The 17,724-nt window shown below is 40.8% G+C and overlaps 1 protein-coding gene across 8 annotated transcripts in view; it reads left to right on the forward strand.

Moving 5' to 3' along the window:
• LOC108292769 (microtubule-associated serine/threonine-protein kinase 4) overlaps positions 1–17,724 on the forward strand; it is a 347,164-nt gene that overhangs the window by 136,318 nt on the left and 193,122 nt on the right. The gene's annotated exons all lie outside the window — the stretch shown is intronic.

Consider the following 17,724-nt stretch of genomic DNA (forward strand, 5'->3'; position numbering starts at 1 on the left):
CAATGGCGCGATCTCGGCTCACGCAACCTCCGCCTCCTGGGTTCAGGCAATTCTCCTGCCTCAGCTTCCTGAGTAGCTGGGATTACAGGCGCGCACCACCATGCCCAGCTAATGTTTTGTATTTTTAGTAGAGATGGTGTTGACCAGGATGGTCTCGATCTCTTGACCTCGTGATCCACCCGCCTCAGCCTCCCAAAGTGCTGGGATTACAGGCTTGAGCCACCGCGCCCGGCCCCCTTTCCCCTTTTTAAAATCCTATGGAAGAAAGTAAAATCAAATTCTCCGTTGATGCAAAGGACAATTTAAATTTTTTTATGAATACTTTTTGTTTCATAAATGCAAATAAATGACAAAATTGCCACTTATGGACAATTCCTTAAAAATACTAACTTACAAGCTTTAGATGATATCAGTGGGAAAATTTAAAAAATTTGTTTCTTTCATATTTCTAAAGTAAGGCTGAACTGAAATCTGCAAAGAATAATTCAGTAGGGAAACAAATTAATGACTTGGAACTTTAGTTCTACTCTTCTGCTGATGGGATTATATTTATTGATTATAAAAGTGACTTTAAACATAAAAGTTCTGTATAAAGCTTTTATAAAGCATCCTCTGAATTTAATAGATCCTAAAACAAAAGAGTAGTTTTGTTGTTTTTTTGTTTTTTTCTATCTGGAGAATTCCTTTGCTCTTCTAATTTATCCAACTGCAAGAAATTGAACTGTGTTCTCAATTTTTTTCTTCAGCGAAATATGTTTTCATTAAATACAGTACTCATATTTCCTTGTCTTTATTCTTCCTAAAGACAATAGGCTATTCAATATGAAGATGCCATCACTAGTAGAAGAGAAAAGAGAATTAGATTCAATGCTAAGACAGTGCAGAGGAAGATGAGATTCTGAAGAGTGTTTTTGGGGAAAAGTTTTAGGGAACTGGTTACGTTTGAGCTGGACCTTGAAAAATCTTAGAGGTTCAGTGGGGAGGGATTGGTGGTGCGGGTGGAGGAGGTGAAGGATAAAAACAGACAGAGAAAAAAAAAAATCTAGAATGTAAGAAAGCATAGCACACAGTAGAAATAATGTATGTCACTAGGACACAGGGTATATGAAATAGAAGAAAAGTTTGGAACTGTATAGAGATTGATATAAACTTGAAAATTGATTTGGGGTCATGCTATGTAATGCCTTAAATACGAACGTGAAAAAATTTGAGTTTCATTTTGTAAGTATTCAGGAGTCAGAAGATGTTTTGAATAAGGAAATCACCAATCTGACCAATATTAAGTATAGATTGTATTTTAGGCAGAAACGCCAATGAGGATGCTAGTACAATATATCATGAGTAACCAGGTCTGGGATTAGGACAATTGCAATAAACTAAATTAAAATTTGCAAAGTAGTTTATAGTTGGCCAACTGGTTTTATATATGTGGTTTAATTCCATTTAATCCACCCAATACTATGTGAGACAGGAAGGAATATTACCTTTGTTTACAGATGAAAAAGCTAACACACATAGAGATTAAATACCTTAACTAGCCTAGGACTCAAAATGAAGTCTCAAGTCTTTCCACTGTGACTAACTTGAGACATACACACATTGCTCTGAGATCATTTATACCGAGTTTTAATTATCTGGTTTAGGTAGACCTTGTGACCTTCTTTAGTCATTTTTACCGCAGTGCCTCACTCTATGTATGGAATGTATTAAGTGTTTGAAAAATGTTTATTAAAGAATGAATAAATGAGTGAATAAGAAATAGAAGATGTCTTAGTTACAGTGCTGCTAATATACCCGCCACCAAATAAACATATTCAGTGGCTCAAATACAATGGAATTGCATTTTTCACTCATAGATGAAGGGTTTGGGGGAGAATGTGCTCGATAGAGTCATTAAGGAATCCAGGGGGATCTTTAACTCATGGCCTTCGAGGATGCCTTGGGCATTAGCATTTAGCTGGTGGAAAGGGAAAGAGCATGGAGGATTGTGCACTGACAGACCTGAAGGTGGCACACATCACTTCCATTCACATTTTATGATCTAGACTGTAGTATTCTGACTGCATCTAACAACAGGGAAGCCTGGGAAATATGGCTTGCTGGTGTCCAGGAAAAGGGGGACATAAGTTTTGTTAAATAGTTAGCAATCTTTGTTGTAGAAGTTGATGAAATAAAGGTGCCCCATAGCAGTGGTTCAGCAAATAATTTTCAATGAGTAACTTACACCGTGATTTCTAGCATTAATGACTTGAACCCCAGTAAACAGAGTTGGGGAGGGAGGAAAATGATGTAATGATGAGTCTGGTCATAAACACAGTGAGAAAGTTCTAGGTAGAGATATCTAGTTGGCAGCTTCGAATTGGGTGTCTCTGATAGTGTGCCCCAAAATGATGGTCTAATATTATAAATTGTAAGACTCCAAATATGCTCATGCTATTAACACAAAAAAAGCATTTGTTGTATCCCTGCACAGATTTTTTTTCCCTCACTTTGATTGTGATGGGTCAAATTTGTTCTTTATTCCTTTTTCATGAGTGGGGCTTGAAGGTCTAGGCGAGAGTGGCGGTGGCATCACAATGTCTGTGCCCTTTTGAGGTGCTGACACATAGAGTTTCTAAATATGGCAGTGGGAGATTCTATTCTTTTCATAGTAAAGCTTGGAGGCAGGCTGTGCAGAGACATGAGTCAGCTCTCCATCTCCAGCTGAACTCCAAGGGCTTCTCCAGGCCAGGCTTCCTGAAGGTTGGCCAGAAATAAGAGACCTGCAGCTTCCAGGACAGCTCAGTTACTAAGTAGGATTTACATTTTGTTTAGTATGTCTGGGTAATAAGACCTTGCACTGCTGTATGGAGGTTATGGTAAGTCAAATTTGAGCTCGATATGAAAGAAATAATTTTCTAAGGAAGGTTTCTGAACTTTTAATGGGCTGCCTCATCAAACCATCACTTTCAGGCAGGCCAGGCACCTACTGAACTGGAAAGATGCAGAATGTATTCCTGCAATGAGCAGAGGATTAGACCACATTATTCTCAAAGGCCTTTCCATCTTGAAAATGTCACACTCCTTAAAAAAAAAAAAAAAAATTTCCAGCAGGGCTGGAGAAAGAGGCAAAATACATACTTTGTTAACAAACTAAACATATATATATGGCCCCAACTATCTGTTTGTCAGTTACCAGTGTGACAGAGAGCGTCTTTAAGACTTTAAGTGAAATTTATGAACAACTTTCCTTTCTTCCTTCTGGGGGCAATCATAACCACTCAAAATTTCCCATGACCCCCCGTTCTTAATAAATTAGCTACCACTTAGGAGCTGTTTGTGTAATGATGACATCAGCACCTTCTGAGTAATATAGATGTGACCTGTGTCAGCTCCTAATCTGGACTGTGATTAGATAGCAAGATTCCAGAAGAAGCTACCTCATTTCACATTCTCAGTGTCTTTTCTGGCATGTAGCATGCCTCGCCATCAGCAGGGACCCAGTAAGTAGCTGGAGGCTGGGCCACCGTGACTCAGTGGCCAAGTTTCTGTTATGCCATGGTGATGTTCTTTTGTATTTCTGTTTCATCTCCCAGCATCTTCCTGGATGATAACCACCCAGGTACATGCTGGCTGCGTGACCTGTGTTCCTTGTATTTTACTTCTCCCATCCTTTTCTTTGCATCTCCATTTGGTTTCTGGAGTTTCAAAGTGGTAAACGCACAGTCAGCTATGCCAGAGTTGGCAGTAGAGAAGGTATGCTGTTTCTTCTCCTTCCATCTCCCAAATCTCTCTCTCCCCGTTTCAGCTGTGACTGAAAACACACATGCCACGTTGCTGGTAGGATATAGTACTACTTCCAGAGAAGAATGTTACCACTGTGCTATAAACTCCACCAGGACAACCATTTTTGTCTACTTTTTTTATACGTGTATCTACAAAACCTAAAATAGTTCCTGACATACATAGGAGAGGCTCCATCAATATGTATTGATTTAATATATGAATGTGTTACTCCCTGAGACTCAAGCATGTTCTGATATTTCTACCTGTGCTTAAACATGAGATACAGCTATATAGTAGGTATATTTTGAGAGTGGTGCCGGCACCTTGAGGAAGAGGGCTTATATTTTGATTCTTCTTTAAATAGCAGGTTATTAGCCATCAAAATGTAAAAACTGACTAGGTATCAATTGTAAGTACAGTAAGGTTCGAGGACAAAGTAGAAAGTCATTGTTAATGAAAGTTAAACCCCAGAGTAGATTTACAGATATGCCTGGCTATGGTGAGGGACAGAGAAATGATACAGAAGTCATGGCAGGTCACACACTGAAGAGTGTAAGGCACTCTAAGGAAGAGTAGTAGAATATAAGCTTTGGAGAGCAAGGCCTGTCTACCTTATATACTGCCATCTCCCTAGTACATGTAACATAATGTGATACTAAGTAACTAGGTACTAATTAGATAATAATAATTATTATTATTGAGATGGAGTTTCACTCTTGTTGCCCAGACTGGAGTGCAGTGGCGAGATCTTGGCTCACTGCAACCTCTGCCTCCCAGGTTCAGGGGATTCTCCTGCCTCAGCCTCCTGAATAGCTGGGATTACAGGCATGTGCCACCACACCTGACTAATTTTGTATTATTAGCAATGATGGATTTCTCCATGTTGGTCAGGCTGGTCTTGAACTCCCGACCTCAGGTGATCCGCCCGCATCAGCCTCCCAAAGTGCTGGGATTACAGGCATGAGCCACTGTGCCTGGCCGCAAATAAATTATTTAGTTGTTGTCATTAACTGTGCTTTGAACCAATAAGAGAATTCTGAATTGGGGGCTGCTTTTAAACACCTGAAGCCCTTCATTGAGTCTGTGCTCCTTTGTGACCACATTCTGTCTGTGGCTGGGTCACTGCTGCACTTTTTAGGGTTGCCGTCCTCCATGTCCACACAGACCCCACCTGGCTAGCTTCATTCATTCATGTTACCTGACTGGCCCTGGAGACACTTGGGTTTGAGAACAGACTAGACATCATGGTGCCTGAGTCTTGATCACTGCCCTCACCACGTACAAGCATTGTGACCTTGGGCGAGTGATAAACTTCTTGATTATGAACACGGTACCAGTGCTGTGGTTGTGGGGCTGGGCAGAGATGAGGAAGGTTGGCAGTGTCAGCTGTCACTGGGGTGGTGTGGACAAGCCGCTTAGCACTGCCCTCCACCCCACTCTTCTTGGACCCTCATTGTCTTTATCTATGAATCCCCTACCTCACTGGCAATGTAAGAATAGTAGCTTATGGGTTTTTAGTGCAATAACTTTGTGTGAGCAAGAATGGGAGCATACAGTGATCCTAGGAGTGATGGGCAGGAAAGGTAGACAACACCTTATCAGGGAGGGCATCCAGCATAATTGGCACCTAGTCCCATTTTGCCAAGAGCTGGCCTATTTGTCCTCCTGCTTGGAAAGGTTACTGAGTATCCATGGCTGCCTGAATCCCCCTCACTTCACTTGTTGCCATGGTGAGGGGCAGACATCATAGGCATTTACGAAACACATGGCAATATGTTGTGATTTAGTGTCTCCTTTTCACAAGGAACCTGTAAGACTGGGAAAGTCACCTGACTGCTAAACCCTTTTAGTTTCATTTGATTTTTAGGATGAGAGGGCCCATTTGTCTTTTTTATTCTCTCTCTTTTTTCCCCTTTCACTTTGTGGAGAACATTGAAAAAATCTGAAGATGCTCGTACCAGATGGTAATTTCTTTGTACTCTACAGACACCAGTTCCTGTGCTTTTATGAATGTTTAATGGTTTAATGAATTCCCGGAATTTTATTTCTGAATTGTCATGTAGGATCGAATCTGTGTCGTGCAGGCACTCTTAGGAATGGCTCAGCTAAGCAGACATGAGCTTGGTTAGGAACGTGGTGCCAGTCCTGTGGGTGTGGGGCTGGGCAGATATGAGGAAAGTTGGCAGTCTCAGCTGTCACTGGGGTGGTGTGGACAGGCTGCTTAGCACTTCCCTCCACCCCACTCTTGCTGGTTTCTGCCAGTGCCACCACCTGGAGACTTCTCTTGCTTTGTAAGAAAGAAGATGTGTGTGTGGTGTTCCAGAGGAGGAGAGGATGGGGTAGGAGACTTCATGTGGGTAGCAGTGATGGGGAAGGGCAAACATAACAAACTTACCGCGGAAAGGTTGTTGCCTTTGGTTTTTCTGAAATATAGTATTTTTGAACGGATATTATAAGCTCATTTGCTATAAAGTCACAGAACCTACGGGATGAAGTCTTGTGAGGTCAGATGGCAAGCAGAGCTTTCAAGTCCATGGGGCCCTGGCACAGCTGAGTCCTGGCAGCACCTTCACTCATCCACGCATAGACACCTACATGCCCCAGGCCCAGACAGCCATTCCAGGGCCGTGTTTGTCATGATGATTTGTGTTTTTTCACTATGCACTCACCTTTTCACTTTAACTTTTCTGTTCTGTTAACTTTTCTGTTTTGTCTACTGACTTGGGTTAAAGGCCCAAATTACTAAGCTAGGTATTTGTCTGTGCAGCGGCTTAGTTCCCAGCACTGATGGGGAGCTTGCTACATGCTTGGCACTGTTCTTAGTGCTGTTCATATGTTAATTCACACAGTTTTCACCCTGTGGCTGGGAAGCGGGTACTGTCTTCATTTTACAGATGTGAAAACTGAGACATACAGACTTATCCATGGAGCCCACATATCTCCGTTTGCCCAGATGTGGATTGATATATGCCCTTTTATTCCAGTGTGATTATCAAAAGCACCCCCATTTCACTTTCAAAACCTCCCAAGTTTGACCAACATATTATGCCCTTTTCCCAATGTCTAGAAATTGACCTGGTCTGGTTCAAGCTCAAGCATCTGGCTGGAGAGCCTGTGCCCCTATTCTATGGCGTAAAGCCACACCATCTTTGTTTTGCTTCAGGACTTCAGTTTGTGGTCATTTTCATTTGCATTCGCAGTGGAAGATTCTGTTTACTGGGAGGAGGATTTGTAACTGTGTCTGGAGCTCTCTTGCTTGGTTCCCTAGATGTTTTCAGTCCTCCGTTGAGAATGCACTCATGGGTGTGAGGAGCATGCTTTGACTTGTGGAGCCCGATAATTACTTTTAAAAAATTTTGTTTTAGACAGCACCCAGGCAATACAAAGTGGGTTAAATCGGATTTGCTTTGAAAATCAGGCCGTGGGCACCAACAACTCCAGTCTGAACAGCCTGTGCCTTGTTCCCTCAGCCCAGGCCAGCCTGCCACTGCCCTGGGGTGACAGTGTTCTCACCGTTGCTGTGCTATTCAGAGGGCTCTGGGAGCCCTTTTAAGAGACCAGCCTTTTCAGGCCTGAGTAAGGATTCCCCACCCCATTACCAAGCAGCCTGGGCACTTTCTTGATCCCATCCTCTCTTACACATCTCTTTGGACCTTGTAGCTCATGATGATTCATTACTGTGTAGTCTTTTCTGGGCCACAATATTGTGACTACTTTACTTAAGCAACTTTTTAAATTTTGGTTTTCAAATATATTAAAATTATTCTGTGGAAGCTTAACAGTTATCTTTCTCAGTTGATCTTCTTGGGGTGAATAAAAATTTACTTTGCTCTGTGTGTGTGTGTGTGTGTGTGTGTGTGTGTGTGCGCGCGCGCGCACGCGTGTGCATGTGTGTGTTGGGGGAAATTTATGTCCTGTGTTCCATTTTGTTACTGCATTTCTTTGTGACAAGAGAAAAAGACATTTGACATCATTTTAAAAAACCTATTTCCAACATTTAAGATGTGGATATAACCATTAACACCCCCTCTGTTGATATGAGAATGAAGTTGTGATATTCTTTGAAAGCATAAGATGGTTATGGTAATGTGAAACTCAGAGATGCCTCAGTGAAAGGAGTAATACAAATGCAAAAACTTAAAAAGAAATGTCAAGTTTCTCCAGCAGTAACACAGATAATAATGCATCTTGGAGGTGGTGTAAGAGTTAATTAGGTAACGTATGTGAAATGTTCCACGAAGAGTGTTCTGTTTTGTTACTATTAGTGTCATATTGTTCTTGCAACCCAGCATTCAAAATGAACTACAAAACCCGACCTTTGTATCAAGGTTGTTGCATATTCTAATTGAAATGATGGTGAATGATGAGGTGCTATGAAACTGGGAGAGCTGTACTAATGGTCCCGGGTGAAAAGGAAATGAGCTAAATTTCATGGATTCTTGGGCTTTTCTACTTATTTCTCTGACAATTTGCTCAGCTGAATCATTACTGGCTCTAGTTAATAAAACATTATGGAGTTACCCCACATTGAGAAGAACATTTGTTTATTTGCGGTTGTATTTTTTCTTTCCTCTTTATATAAAATACAAATTTGGCTCAACTTTAATCAAGCTCTGGGTCAAAAGTCATCTGTAATTCTTCCATTTTGAAAATCTTTGTGGTGTGCACATGTGTGGATTTGGGGGCATGTGTGCGTCATCCACTAGGAAGTCCTGTTGATTCTGCCTTTGCAACATGCAATGCTGACCACCTCTTCTATCCCACGCTAGTTTGAGCCACTACCATTTATCCCTAGTTTTGTGTAGTAACCTCTTAGCATGTCCTCCTGCTTTAGTTCAGCCTTTGCCCTTCTGCAGTCGGTTTCCGTCCAGCTCTCAGAGTGATCCTTGTGGAGTGTGAGCTGTTCCTGCTCAGAACCTTCCCGTGGATGCCCACTGTCTTCCGTGATCCTGCTTCCTGCTGTGCCTCACTCATTCTCTCTGGCCTCATTGGACTCTGCCTTTTCTTGACCACTCGAAGCATGTTCCTGTGTCAGGGCTGATTATTCCCTGTTTCTAAAATATTCTCTACCTTCCCCTGCAAATTTCTTTTTTGAATCCCAAACCTATTTTTTAAAAGTTGAAAAAATTGTATGACCGTGTTCATCTTGATTCACCAGTTAATACTTGCCACATTTGCTTTCTCTCCTTCCTTCTCTCTTAGCCCCTAGATGTATTTAAAATTTTTTTTTCCTGCTGGACCATTTGAGAATAATTTGCAGATATTCAGATACTTACCCCCTAAATACTTAAGCATGTATCTCCTAAGAATAAGTACATTTTCCTGTATAACTACATTATTACGATAGCCTTGAAATTGAATATTATTATATGGGCTGTGTCAGCTTTCTCCTGTTGCTTCAAAAAATGTGTCTGTAAAAGTTTTTTTTTTTTTAATTCAGTATTCAATTAAAGATCATATGTTCCATTGAGTTATCGTATCTATTTCTTTAGTTCCTTTTAATTTAGAAAATTATGGTGTCTTTCTTCATCCTTTAATACTAGACAACTTTTCTGTTGAACGTCCCACAATTTCAATTTGTCTGATGGTTTTGTTATCTTTAGATTCAGGTTAAACATATTTGGCAGGTGATGATATCCTCATAGCATCACATCAGGAAGTCCAAAAGCTGATGTATGCCAAATTTTTCCTTTATGGTGATTGTGCCTTGACCTTATTAAGTAATCTCTGGGGTAAAATTTTTAGTCCATATGAAAATACTCTTCCCAACAAGATTTCACCCAGTGGTTTTTGCATTCAGTGATGACCTTGCTTGAGTCATTTATTACATTACTGTTTGTCACAGTTTTTTATTTCTACTATTAATTGGTGTTCTTCAGTTGAAGAATTTTCCCTTCTTTCTCTCCCTGTATTTTTAGGAATATTGACTCATACATTTTTCTATAGAATAAAATGGAAGACAAATACATATTTGGTGTGTAATAATCTATAACCATCATTTCTTTTTTGTGGGTCAAGTTGTCCTGAAATTCTTCAGTGGGAAGCAGAAGCATTTGAAGCTAGCTCCTTTTAACATGATGCTATTAATCTCTGAGCACCTCCTCACTTTCTGGCACAAGATGTTCTAACTGTTCAGAACAGCTGAAGGAACACTGAAATGATACCTGGATGGCACTCTCCTTCACTTCCCTAGTGTCTGTACTAAATGTGACTGTGTGAAAGGCCTTTCCTCGCCACTCTATGAGAGCACCACCACCACCTTTTAGATTGCTTCATGATGTTTCTTATAGTGAATATCTCACCTGACTTGATATATAAGGTTTATTTATTTGTTTGTTATTTATCTTACGCAGCTAGCATGAAACCGACAAATTACCAAAGATTTGCCTCTTTTGATTATCATTGAGTCCTTAGTATCTGGCACATAATATGTCCTCAACAAATACTTGTTACAGAAATGAATGAATTTATCCTCGCTTTGAGCCTACATCAAGCTCTTCTAGCTGAGCTACCACTGCTTTTCTGTTTCATGACGCTGAGATGAATCGGGCTGAGTGCGAGGGGTTTGTAGATGTTTGTCTGGAGTTCATTGCAGTTTTGCTTCTAGTAGCTTTTCTGCCTTCTGGTTCTGGTAGTATTCGGAAGTATTACTAACAATGCATTACAAACATCACTCACTGCAAGGCACTTGTCATGGACAGTGGAAACATTTTATGATGCATTTCCTTCTTCTCCAGCTTCTCTGAACAGGAGGTTTGGCTATTTTAGAAATAAAAAATGAAACACTTGACTATGTTAGAAGTTTTTTTTACCATGGAATCTAATGCTGGCAACTAAAAATTGAGTAGAGTAAGGGTTTTATTTTCTAATGGAAAAAAATAACTATTTGTTCTGTACATAATACCTTGAAAGCTTTCATGGGATTTGCAAAGTATAAGAGTTGCTTCTCATCTTCAAAGAATTTCTATTCTAGCTGAGATGGGAAGAATTAAGAGTGTGGGGTAAAAATTGTTCATTAGCACTTAATATAGCTGATGCATGTCATGAGCTGAATGGTGGCCCCAAAGATATCAGGTTCTAACCTCTGAAACCTGTAAACATTACCTTACTTAGAAAAAAAGCAGTCTTTGCAGATGTGATTAATTTAAGGATTTTGAGATGAGGGATTATCCTGGATTATCCCAATGGTCCCTAAATTCAATCACAAGTGTCCTTACAAGAGAGGCTCAGGGAGATTTGGCCCACAGAGAAGCCAGAAGAGGCAAGGAGCAGATTCTCCCCAAAAGCCTCACAGGGAGCTGGCCTATTGACACCTTGATTTTGGCACGATGACACTGATTTCGGACTTCCGGCCTCCAGGCTGGAAGGATATGTCTCTATTGTTTTAAGCCACCAAGTTTGTTATCATTTGTTACAGCTGCTGCAGGAAACAAATGCAGTGGTAAACTGTACATGCTCCCGTTTTTTCCTGGGACCCCGAAATGACTGAGGGCAGTGTGGTGGGCACTTTTGCAGTCATGTTATAGAAGACAGAGCCAAAGGATAAGGGAGCCCAGTGACTTGAACGAGCTTTCCCAACTCTTAGCCCAGTGCCCCTTTCATTGTGGCCCCTGCCTCCTCCTAGTGACTAGAAACAGCACTGATAAGTGCTCATCACGATAGTTTAAAAAGACCACTGTGGCAGGAGAAATCAATGACGAATATGTGTGAGGTAGAAACACAAGGGCATCCTTAAAGTAGAAAAATATTGAGAGAGTCAGGAGATGACCAGTCCTGCTTTCTACAATCCAGGGACATATTCCCTGCTTAAAGGCTCTTTAGGCTGGACACAATGGCTCATGCCTGTAATACCAGCACTTTGGGAGGCCGAGGCGGGCAGATCACCTGAGGTCGAGACTTAGAGACCAGCCTAACCAACATAGTGAATCCCTGTGTCTACTAAAAAATACAAAAATTAGCTGGGCATGGTGGTGCATACCTATAATCCCAGCTACTCAGGAGGCTGAGGCACGAGAATTGCTTGAAACTAGGAGGCAGACAAGGTTGCAGTGGGCTGAGATCATACCACTGCACCCCAGCCTGGGTGACAGAGTGAGACTCTGTCTAGAAAAAAATGCTATTCAACCTTCCAGGTGTTAAATGCCTCTGAGAATTGTGTCCATGTGTTTGTCTGTGCATGGAGAAGATAATGCCTTGCCATCTAGTTGACAGCACATTTTAGCTTTACCTCATGGCATCGTTGCCTCTGCCGTTACCATGTGCATGTGCCATGCACATGTGGGTAACACCAACATGAGACTCCAAGAAAAAGCTGTGGGATGAACCACATGGTTCTAGGCCTCCGAGGCATTCCCCTTTCTGGAAGGCACTCTGTCAGGCTCACTCCTTCTTCCTGGCAGCCGTCAGAGCTCTCCTGCTGCAGGCCCTGCTGTGAACTGCTCCAGGCCTCTTGATCTGCACTGCTGCCACCTCTGCATATATGATGGGGCCCTTCTGTTCTCTAGTTTACTAAACGGTCCTTTTGCTTCTGTGAGCCAAGCACAATACTGGGGAGATGAAGATAAAAGGGATTCCATCCCTCCTCTCAGGGAGCTCTCAGACTCATATGGGAAACAGAAGGGGACTAGCTTGACTGAAGATACCACAAGCATGGAGACAGTAATCTCATGCTCTCCCTCTGCCCACAAGTTTGGAGAAAAGAACAATGTGTTTAATGCACAGGTCTTTGCAGTCTCATCCAGGAACCAGGAGACGGAAGGGATTCCATAGGCTGTGGCATTCAGGAGGGAGATCTGGATAATTAGCTTCCCCACAGTGTTGATGGAGATTTTGGTATGATGATTATAATGTGTTATAATTCTTTACCCATTACCTTTATGAAACTTGTAAACTACCTGGGAGCCTTGATCATGCGGACTTCCTATTTAGCTCAGTTTGGGATTAAATCGAATATGGATAGCTAAGTACCCTATTTAACACTCTCAGTAGCCACTGACCCCATCCTCAACTTCTTTGCATCTGTAGTTTTCTATTGATGATGATTGGAAATATAAAAAGAGCTAAATTGTATAGGCATCACGTAGAGAGCGGCAGGCCAAGAGCTTTAAACCAAGCTGCAGCTCTCTGTGTCACTGGGGCGTGGGGTCAGCCTCAGGGCCGATATAGATAGATAGCCTCACCTTCATCAATATGAGGATCCTTTCTATTATCATACATTTTTTAGAATACCCCACATAATCTCTTGATTGAGAAAGTAGAAGCAGAAAATGACTGCAACTTCAGAGCACTGAATTTTTTAATTTTATTGATCACAACAGTGGTTATTGGAAAAACATTTGGAAAAAAAAAAAAAAATGCAAAGCATCTTCTATGACAACAATGGAAGAAAACTAGACTTCAATAACTAAGGGAGTTTTGGAGACCAAACAACATTTGGAAAAAAAAAAAAAAAAACTACTGCCCGTACGTATGACTTTGTTTGTTCTGTCTATTGTCAGTGTTTAGAAGCACAAATCTCTCATAACAGCTTCTCAGGCGTGAGTCGCTGTTCCTCACCTTGATGTCCCCATCAAGTTCTGCTCTTGGATTTACCTTGGCTGTTGTTTCCAAAAGGAAAAACAGATTATACATGACCACAGTTATAGAAATAAATAAAATGTCATTTGATGCTGTATTTTCTTTTTTTTTTTTTTTTTGAGACAGAGTCTTGCTCTGTCGCTCAGGCTGGAGTGCGGTGGCACAATCTTGGCTCACTGCAACCTCCACCTCCCAGGTTTAAGCAATTCTCCTGCATCAGCCTCCCATGTAGCTGCAGCTACAGGCATCTGCCACCATGCCTGGCTAATTTTTTGTATTTTTAGTAGAGACAAGGTTTTACCATGTAGGCCAGGATGGTCTTGATCTCCTGACCTCGTGATCCACTCACCTTGGTCTCCCAAAGTCCTGGGATTACAAGTGTGAGCCACTGCTCCTGGCCCTGATGCTGTATTCTTTTGTGAAAATCAGAATTGAAAGACTGGCATAAAATGTATTTTATTGTTTTGTCAGTTCTGTGTATAGGTTTGTGCCTTCCAGTGGCATCTTAGAAAGTACTCGCAACTAAAGAGGATTCAAACTCAGAGCCTGGAACCCAGTGATCATCCTGTCTCCAGAGGCATTTTTATTTCTATTCTCTGCTTCTTTGGAGCTTCAAAGTAGATTTTCTTTTTCAGTGTAAAATCAGCTGCCTAAAGTACTGTTGCTGTAAAATCACACACATACATTTTTATATTGCTTGCTTATTTTGATTCACTGTTTTTTTATATGCACAAGTTTGTGAATTTGACTGTGAATGAACATGAGAGAGGATATACTTTGAAATTATTGTGATCATTTTAACACAGAACTAGAATCAGAAATGATCCTTCTAGTAAAGTAAAATGCATTCCTCTATTCTCCCTTTGACTCTATGAGTTTTACAGTTTTTTAATCACATCCAAGCTTGGGTGAGTTGTAGTAACGAGAGTAGGGTTTACTAAAGGAATTAAAGACCTAAAATGCCTCTATGCTAGTTATTCTGTGTTTTAAAATCAGTCTTTAGGAAGTCTTCTTAAAACTCTGTGTAAGTTGCGGCGTATCAGCAAATGTAACCCACTTTTCTTAGGTTGCTGTACTAATGCTGTGGGAAAGATACCAAGAAGAGAAGATGTTATTTTAATTTTAAGTAGTAATTTAATTAAGCTCGATACCTGAAAAAATAAAATATACTGAGCTATGAATACCACACAAGTGGTATAATCAGAGGCCATGGGAATTTAGGATCAGGATTTAAACTGGACTGTGAAGGTTGATTAGGGGCTAAGTACATGGAAAGGAGGAGGGAAGTTTGTTGGGGTGAAAGGGACGATGGAGACTAGTTGGAGGATGCTCGGTAAGACGGCTTGCCTGAGTACGTACGTAAAGTGAGCTTAAGGACAGAAGGCATTTCTGTGGAAGAGGAACATTGGAAATAGACTATAGTGTCTCACGTGCTAGTCTTGAGTTTTCTTTTTTTGGTGTAGGACATGTCTAGAGGTTTTTTAACTAGGAAAATAGAATAAACATCATAGTTTAGTAAGATTTCTGCATGGTAGAAATTTGGTCTCAATAGAGTAGAAGGAAAGTGCAGAAAAAGAATGATAAAGAGCTGAACTGGAAAGGCAGGCTTGAGAAGGGGAAGGCAGAATCGAAGGTGTTGTGAAAGAGGAGCTGACAGACCTGCTGAAGGATGGGAGGCTTTTTACGCAGATTGGGAGAACTGTGATATCTCAGAAGCAAGGATAGCAATCCATTTGGAAGATAACAGTTTCACTTTCAGCTGTGGGTTAGTAATATTGAACCTAAAAATGATGGCACAGCAGCCAAGTAGAAAGATCCAGCCTGCTGTTGGAGATGCACCCCAGGGGTAATGTTCAGAACTTCCTGTATAATGTAGATGAAGGTGTAGGAGGTATTAGCAGAGACACGGAGGGCTCTTTAAAATTGCGAGTAGCGGGGCAGATGCTCTGAAAACTCCACCTCACTCCTTGTTCCTGTGGTTGAGGTCTGGACTCAGAAAAAAAAAAAAATGGTGATTGGTTTGGAGAAGCATGTTCAGCTGCAACCTGCAACTGAGCTTTATTGAGTTCAGTTAACTAGGGAATAAGCCTGGTGTTCTGCTTTGGAGAAACACCTGAACAGCCTTAAGGTCCAATTTGGGCTCACCCTCTAGATCCGCTAGAGATTCCCTAGAAGCTAGAGAATGATCCTTGGTTGTGGGCATAGGGACATATTTGTTTGTTTTTTCTACTACTAGGATTGGGCTGCTGGAATTGTCATTAATACATCAAACTAGCTGTCAAGAGACCAAATGAGCTTGCTTTTGAGATACTTTTCATACCCCAGATACTGAAATTTCAGGCAATAATGTGTCCACCTTGTAGGTGCTTTACAGATATTAGAAAATGTCATTGAACTTTGTGAGAAACAATGGTTACTGGCACTCTTCTGGCCCCGTGGCTTACAGTCATTAAGTGTGTAATTCACATGTATATAGAATACATTTAACTTGGAACCGTCTGCCTATTACGAGTACAGACAGTTGTTATGCATCTGACCAAATTTTGCAGAACAATTCTGAATGATGTCATCTTTAATTTATCAAGGGAAAATCATTGTCAAGCACCACTATTATAGCAAGATTCTTTGTGTGTAGAAGTCATTTGAGGAAGAATATATGCCTTCCTAACTTCAAGCTACTTGCTGGATGCAAAATTCTGTTTGGATATACAGCAGTGTTTCATCAGTTCTGAGTAGCTGGGTTGGGGGAAGTAGATGAAATTTACTGTCTCTTGCAGTGCCTGAGATGTACATGTCTGGCCAGAGATGTCCCCCGAGAGTCAAGGATGTTCTGGTGAGTATAGCCAGCTGCAACCACAATGGTACATGCATGACAACGCCTCACACTTGTGTGTGTGTTCATCACTTACACCAGCCTTCTTTAAAAAGGATTTAAGATATTTTACAATAAAAAAAATACATATGAAATTAGTTAAAAAGGATAAGCAAGAACTCAAACTCTAAGATACTTTTATGTGGCACTTGAGTAAGATAACTAATCTAATTGAGGTTTAAATTTAACTTAGTTTCCTGATAGTTATAGAAGGGAAACAAGATTGATCTCACTGACTGAAGAATCCTTGTGTGACTTTGAAGCTCTGTGCCTTGTCCTCATGGAATTTTACGAGAAATCTTTCAGGAAATGGCTGATGACCTCAGTTCATCAGAAAGGATGAAAATATATTTTAAATGAGTCCTTTTTAGTATGGTTCAGCAAAGAATGTAAGTTCTGCATTTGTTACCAGAGTATTGGTTTCAGCAGCAATCTAATTCATCTAGGGCCACTCAGAGATATGTTTACATAGCATGTCTCTCTCTGCCTTTCAGTTATCACTCTTCTCAACTTAATTTTGATCATTTCCAAGGAGTCTTTAGTTTTAGAATAAATGCTCTGGCTGGGCCTAGAAAGTGTAGTTATTCCAGGGCAGTCAAGAAGAGAGCCTTCTGCTTTTGATGCTGGTGAAGCACCTGAGGACTGGCAGTAATAAGTCTCTCCCTCTTACCTGAGGAAGTGAACTGCTGGGATGTTTGCTGATCATTTTTTTTTTCTCATAAAAGAATAAAGACTATGCTACAGAAAAAATAGTGCTGGACTGAGACTGCAAAGCTCTGAACGGTGGAGTATGGGAGAGATCATTTGGGCATAGAAATTTTAAAGTCAAAAGTTTGTAACCCTCTACCTTTTCCATTTACTTCATCATATGGTAAAACGTGTGACTTTGAGGGGCATCATTTATTTTTAAGCCTCCAAGTGGGATTTTTTTTGCAAAACATTACCTAGAATAGCTGAATATGTTGATTTGATGAACATAGTTATTTAATAATTATGTTTTTTATCTATTGGAAATTATCAGCTCTAAATAGAAGTTTTGTTTTGGAAAGACATTGTGCTTTCAGTCGATTGTCCATTTCTCTACTTTAGGAGTGGCTAATAATGGATACTTTCTGACCACATACACTCAGAACCTTGTGTTGAGAAAGATTCTGAGGATCCACCTGGGACGTAGTGGCTGAAAACTGTATAATCAATCAGCAGTATTTTCTGCGGTGATGGCAGGATGGGGGTGGGGATGGCGTGCACCTGCGCCAGGGATTTGCCAATGGAAATTGTGTTCAGAAACTGGCAGGGTTGCATTGAATTTATTTTGTCAGAAATTGGCCAGAAGCTTCAGATGCTTCTAAAAACATCCTTAGTTTGTTGTTCTTGGAGAGCATGGATTCCATAGCCCTATTAACAGATTTGGGTTTTTGAGAGAGAATGCGGGCTAGGACCATGCTTATTTTTGCCCCATTTAAATTTGAGATTTCATTTTTCAAGAAAGACTTTGAAAAAAAAAAAAAAAA

The sequence above is a fragment of the Cebus imitator genome, unplaced genomic scaffold (assembly GCF_001604975.1).
Source record: "Cebus imitator isolate Cc_AM_T3 unplaced genomic scaffold, Cebus_imitator-1.0 Scaffold506, whole genome shotgun sequence".
NCBI lineage: Eukaryota > Metazoa > Chordata > Mammalia > Primates > Cebidae > Cebus > Cebus imitator.